The following is a 7,002-nucleotide window of genomic DNA, read 5'->3' on the forward strand; positions in this document are numbered from 1 at the left end:
GGTGCAAATTCGACCCTGACTGAAAACTGCATTTATAGTAACTGTGGCATTTGTTTAAGTTCTTATTATGCATCAAGCATTGTACTAAATGCTGGGGTAGACATATGATAGTCAGGTCACACATGGGGCTTACAGTCTAATCAATCAGTGGTATATATTGAACATTGAGCTTGTACAGAGCACTGTACTCAATGTACAATAAAATAGAGTAGGTAGAGTGGGTCCCTGCCCACAGTGAGCTAGCAGGAAGGCTAAGTAGGAAGGAAAACAGGTAGTGAATCCATATTTTACATATGAGGGAACTGAGGCCCAGAGAAAGGTTATTGTATGTAAGAGGAATTTTGTGAGGGAATGAGGTTGAATTGGAAGGGAGATTTTAGGGGAGCCAGTCCCTCCAAAAGAGATACTCAATGCTTTCTCAGTTATTTCACGTTCTCCTAACTACCATCCCTCAGCACTTTTTCACTATTTCACAGCACTTATACATCCAGAACCAACCATAGCACTTCTGTTCCTCTTAATTTAGATACTCTATTTAACCAAATGCTTTCCAAAATATCTGTCTTTCAAGTTTCTTCTCCCTGTCTTCTTCCTCATGTCTGTAACGCTATTTGTGCACAGCTTTAGCTGTACTAAGCGCTATATTCTGGCAGCTTACACTCTAATGAGGGTAGAAAAACACAAATAGCTAAAGACACAATCTCTTCACATGGGGAAAGCAGTTTTTTTGAAAAGGCAATTGTTTCTTTCTTAGCTCTCAGTAAATAATGTTGTCTGTCTCCCCACTTCTAGACTGTGAGCCTGTTGTTGGGTGGGGACTGTCTCTATGTGTTGCCGACATGTACTTTCCAAGCGCTTAGCACAGTGCTCTGAACACAGTATAAGTGCTCAATATATACGATTGAATGAATGAATAGTGGATTGAGCACAGACCTGGTTGGGAGTCAGAAGGTCACTCCGCTCCTCTGCCACTCACCTCCTCCCTAACTGTGCCTCGTTCTCGCCTGTCCCGCCGTCGACCCCAGTCCCACGTCCTACCTCTGGCTTGGAATGCCCTCCCTCCTCACATCCGCCAAAGTATCCCACTTCGTCCCTTCAAGGCCCTAATGGATATCAGTAAGCCATCCCAGATAGTACCCCCTCTTCCTCTGCTCCTTCGCCCCTCCCCACTGCCCCTACTCCCTCCCTCTGCTCTACCCCCCCTCCCTGCCCCACAGACTTGTGTATGTATGCACATACTTATTATTCTATTTATTTTAATAATGATGTGTATAGATCTATAATTCTGTTCATCTATTTTGATGTTACTGATGCCACTCTACTTGTTTTGTTTTGTTGTCTGTCTTCCCCCTTCTAGACCGTGAGCCCATTGTTGGGTAGGGATTATCTTTATCTGTTGCCTAATTGTACTTTCCAAGCGCTTGGTACAGTGCTCTGCACACAGTAAGTGCTCTACAAATATGATTGAATGAATGAATCTAACACATATGTTAATAATGCAATAGATAAAATAAATCTTTAATCCCCCAAATCTTTATTTATTCATTTATTGTCAAGCCATAAAAATATTTGGAACATTATTATTATTATAAATCATATTTATTGAACACTTACTGTGTGCAAAGCACTGTACTAAGCACTTGGGAGAGTACAATATAGCATCAGACACATTCTCTGCTCCCAAAGATCTAACAGTCTAGACTGGATGTGGCTTAGTGGAAAGAGCATGCGCTTGGGAGTCAGAGGATGTAGGTACTCTGCCACATGTCTGCTGTACGACCTTGGGAAAGTCACTTAACTTCTCTATGCCTCAGTTATCTAATCTGTAAAATGGGGATTAAAAGTGTGAGCCCCACATGGGACAACCTGATAACACTGTATCTATCCCAGCACTTAGAACAGTAATTGGCAGATAACAAGTGTTTAATGAATACCGTAATTATTAATTACTACAATTATTCATTATTATTATATATAGTGTCCCATGATAAAGGACTTACGTCTCATGTTTTATATTAGTCATTAGTCACAAATTAGTTATTGGCACAGCAATATATTGAATATCTAATATATATTGAATATTGAATATATAAAATGTATATATATATATATATCTACATATATATATATATACCTACATATATATATACACCTACATATATAAATATTCTTTTTGCTGCCCATTTGCCCCATTTAAATCCTGAGTGAGAGCGTTACTACTTCACAAACCTATAAGGATTTCAAAGAAAGCACTTTGCCAAGCATCAAACCATTGTCCCATGCTTCATTTGTAGTCCTATCATAAGAAGTTTTTTTGCCCCTCTCACTTGTCAAAATCACCCATGGAAATAGTTTTTTTAAGTCATGGCTTTCTTCAAGGCCTCATTCACATCTTTGTTCCTCAAGCTGTGTATCAGCGGATTCAACATGGGAATTACCAAGGTGTAAAAGACGGCCACTACTTTCTCCTCATCCGGAGAATGCTGAGATGCTTCCTGGACGTATCTAAAGCTATCTGAGCTGTAAAACAAGGTCACAACTGTCAGATGGGAGGCACAAGTGGAAAAGGCTTTCTGTCTCCCCTCAGTAGAGGCGACCTTCAGTATGGTAGCCACGATGAAGATGTAGGAGATGAAGACGAACAGGAAGGTGATGATAGCTAGAATCCCAGAGAGGGTGAAAAGGAGGATCTCATTAATATGGATATCAGCACATGGGAGCTTCAGCAGCGGGGGAACATCACAAAAGTAATGGTTCACACACTGGGGCCACAGAAAGGCAATCTCAGCAAGCTCCCTGTTTGTGGCAATGAGTTTATAATTCCTCTGAGATAAGACCCAAACACAAGATTGACACAGAGCTTCTTGATCACGAAGATGTTGTAAAGCAGTAGGTTGCAGATTGCCATGACAACCAGCAGGATGCCTTCAGAGGGTATCTCGATGATGAAGAGGAAACACTGAGCAACGCATCCAGTAAACGAAATGGTTTTAGTCTCTGACAAGTAGTTTGCCAACATTTTTGAAGCAAACACTGTGGCATAACATAAATCTAAGAAGGACAAGTTACTGAGGGAAAAGTACATAGTGGTTTGAAGTCGAGAATCAACCTAGATTAAAATAATCATTCCAATAGTCCCTACCAATGTAACAAAATAGATTGCTAGAAAAAGCATAAAAAGAAGGACTTGATGCTCTGGACGATCTGTCAATCCCATAAGAATGAATTCAGTAACTATATTCATTCATTCATTCAATCATATTTATTGAACGCTTACTGTGTGCAGAGCACTATACTGAGCACATGGCAAGTGCAAGTTGGTAGCATATAGAGATGGTCCCTACCTAACAACGGGCTCACAGTCTAGAAGGGGGAGACAGACAACAAAACAAAATATGTGGACAGGTGTCAAGTCGTCAGAACAAATGGAATTAAAGCTAAATGCACATCATTAACAAAATAAATAGAATAGTAAATATGTACAAGTAAAATAAATAGAGTAATAAATCTGTACAAACATATATACAGGTGCTGTGGGGAGGGGAAGGAGGTAGGGCAGTGGGGGGATGCGGAGGAGGAGACCCCCTGCAATCTGGCTTCCATCCCCTACACTCCACCTAAGCTGCCCTCTCAAAGGTCACCAATAGTCATTGCCAATTCCAACGGCTCCTACCCTATCCTAATCCTCCTCGACCTCTCAGCTGCCTTCGACACTATTGACCACCCCCTTCTCCTCAACATGCTATCCAACCTTGGCTTCACAGACTCTGTCCTCTCCTTGTTCTCCTCTTATCTCTCCGGCCATTCATTCTCAATCTCCAATGTGTGCTCCTCCTCTACCTCCCATCCCCGTACTGTAGGGGTTCCTCAAAGGTCAGTTCTTGGTCCCCTTCTGTTCTCTATCTACACTCACTCCCTTGGTGAACTCATTCACTCCCATGGCTTCAACTATCATCTCTACACTGATGACACCCAAATCTACATCTCTGCCTCTGCTCTTTCTCCCTCCCTTCAGGCTCATGTCTCCTGCTGCCTTCAGGACATTACCATCTGGATGCATGACCGCCATCTAAAACTCAATATGTCCAAACTGAACTCCTTATCTTCCCTCCCAAATCCTGTCCTTTCCCTGACTTTTCCATCACTGTAGATGGCACTACCATCCTTCTCATCTCACAAGCTCACAAACTTGGTGTCGTCCTCGAACAAGCTGTGTCGTTCACCCCTCACATCCAATCTGTCACCAAAACCTGCCGGTCTCACCTCCGCTAAGATCTGCCCTTACCTCTCCATCCAAACCGCTACCTTGCTGGTTCAATCTCTCATTTTATCCCGACTGGATTACTGCACCAGCCTCCACTCTGATCTCCCATCCTCCTGTCTCTCCCCACTTCAGTCTATACTTCACGCTGCTGCCCAGATCATATTTCCTCCTGCCTTCAGGACATCTCCATCTGGATGTCTGCCCGCCACCTAAAACTCAACATGTCCAAGACTGAACTCCTTGTCTTTCCTCCCAAACCCTGCCCTCTCCCTGACTTTCCCATCTCTGTTGACGGCAGTACCATCCTTCCCGTCTCACAAGCCTGCAACCTTGGTGTCATCCTCGACTCTGCTCTCTCGTTCACCCCTCACATCCAAGCCGTCACCAAAACCTGCCGGTCTCAGCTCCACAACATTGCCAAGATCCGCCCTTTCCTCTCCATCCATACCGCTACCTGCTCATTCAAGCTCTCATCCTATCCCGTCTGGACTACTGAATCAGCCTTCTCGCTGATCTCCCATCCTCGTGTCTCTCCCCACTTCAATCCATACTTCATGCTGCTGCCCGGATTATCTTTGTCCAGGAAGGTTCTGGGCATGTTATTCCCCTCCTCAAAAATCTCCAGTGGCTACCAATCAATCTGCGCATCAGGCAGAAACTCCTCACCCTGGGCTTCAAGGCTCTCCATCACCTCGCCCCCTCCTACCTCACCTCCCTTCTCTCCTTTTACAGCCCACCCCACACCCTCCGCTCCTCTGCCGCTAATCTCCTCACCGAACCTCGTTCTCGCCTGTCCCGCCATCGACCCCCGGCCCACGTCATCCCCCTGGCCTGGAATGCCCTCCCTCTGCCCATCCGCCAAGCTAGCTCTCTTCCTCCCTTCAAGGCCCTGCTGAGAGCTCACCTCCTCCAGGAGGCATTCCCCGACTGAGCCCCTTCCTTCCTCTCCCCCTCGTCCCCCTCTCCATCCCCCCATCTTACCTCCTTCCCTTCCCCACAGCACCTGTATATATGTATATATGTTTGTACATATTTATTACTCTATTTATTTATTTATTTATTTTACTTGTACATATCCATTCTATTTATTTTATTTTGTTAGTATGTTTGGTTTTGTTCTCTGTCTCCCCTTTTTAGACTGTGAGCCCACTGTTGGGTAGGGACTGTCTCTATATGCTGCCAACTTGTACTTCCCAAGCGCTTAGTACAGTGCTCTGCACACAGTAAGCGCTCAATAAATATGATTGATGATGATGATGATGATATTTGTGCAGAAACGCTCTGGGCATGTTACTCCCCTCCTCAAAGATCTCTAGTAGCTGCCTGTCAACCTACAAACTGTAGTGTGATATCCTACAGCCATTTAATGAATTAGTCAATTAGAAAAGCCCTTATCGAGCCCATACAATAGAAAGATGTATCATTAACATTCATAGACAGTGACAGATAAATTGCTTGTGTAATATATGTGTGTGTGTGTGTGTGTGTGTGTGTATACATATATGTACACAAGTATGTATACCATAGAGGAAGTCCTTTAAAGATATTCACATTAAAAAGTCCTTGGTTTTGTTTTCCTTTCACCCATCTCTTGGTCTTTATTCATTTGATCCTCACTGTTCTTCTTTCAAGCAGTTATGCTAGATTTAAACTATTCTTATCCAACAGTTTGGAGAAGTATAATACTTCATTCTTCAGGATTGAAGTTCAGATTATCTACCCTTACCCTCCATATGGCTGTTCTTGAAACTGGAAGCATGACACCAAAATGTACATCGGTAAATCTAAAAATCAGGTGGGGTAATTCTCCAGGGGTATATGGGCTAACAGAAACTCCTGAGAGTCCATGATTTCCTTTATAATCCTGAAAAACGAAAAAAGGAGTCTATAAACTGGTCAGAAAGCTAAAGAAGAAAGCAGTTAATTTTTCAGGGACTAAATGTATTAAAAGAAATAAATGTCAAATTTAAACTTGACTCCCACATTTGAAGGAGAGTTGAAAAGCAAATGAAATTCTGTGGCAAGGAGTCTAAGTTTTGATAGCTTTGTCTCAGAATACCCCAAGTTTGAAACTTAATACATCTTTCTAACAAAATATGGGGGACTCAACCACTTAAAATAAATTTGTTCAAAAGCTTAAAAGAAGATTTTAAAGTGTCCTAGTAAAGCCAAAAAATCCAGTGGGCAAAATTTGATCACACTAGTAGAGGACTAAAAAAAACTGAAATGAGTTTTACTACACTGGTAGTAAACTGTACTAAACTGGTAAATGTAAGGTGATAATGATCAGGACTCTTGTGAGACTGGATTTGAACCCATGACCTCTGACTCCAAAGCTTGTGCTCTTTCCACTCAGCCACGCTGCTTCTCGATCAGCTGAAAATGACCGCTCAGCTACTCCAGCCCTCCAAATCACCTGCTTGGGGATTTTCTGAGTTCAGGTTTTCTCCTGAAGCTCGCAAGGTCGGCCAGGAGGGGAGCCCTCGCAGCTCCTCCCGGTCCACCCAATCAACTGGTGCTTGGGAAGTGGATGGGGCCACTGATCCACTGCAATAAGTTTATTTCTAAAGCTTATTTAAGGCTACTTATAAGTAACAAAATATGACTTGGCCTAAAACAAGATTGGCAACAAGTATTGTTCTGAGCAAATTTGAAATGTGTTTTTGAGCAAATTTCCCAGAAACCTTTGTTTAGAAAGAAATCTGAGGCAATGACCATTTCCCCACTTAAGATGTCTG

At 42.9% G+C, this 7,002-nt stretch overlaps 1 pseudogene; it reads right to left on the reverse strand.

The window, feature by feature from the left end:
* Positions 1 to 2,357: 2,357 nt before the first annotated feature.
* Positions 2,358 to 5,627, reverse strand: LOC119922112 (annotated as a pseudogene).
* Positions 5,628 to 7,002: the final 1,375 nt, after the last annotated feature.

Source organism: Tachyglossus aculeatus, unplaced genomic scaffold, assembly GCF_015852505.1.
Source record: "Tachyglossus aculeatus isolate mTacAcu1 unplaced genomic scaffold, mTacAcu1.pri SUPER_6_unloc_5, whole genome shotgun sequence".
In the NCBI taxonomy this organism is placed as follows: domain Eukaryota; kingdom Metazoa; phylum Chordata; class Mammalia; order Monotremata; family Tachyglossidae; genus Tachyglossus; species Tachyglossus aculeatus.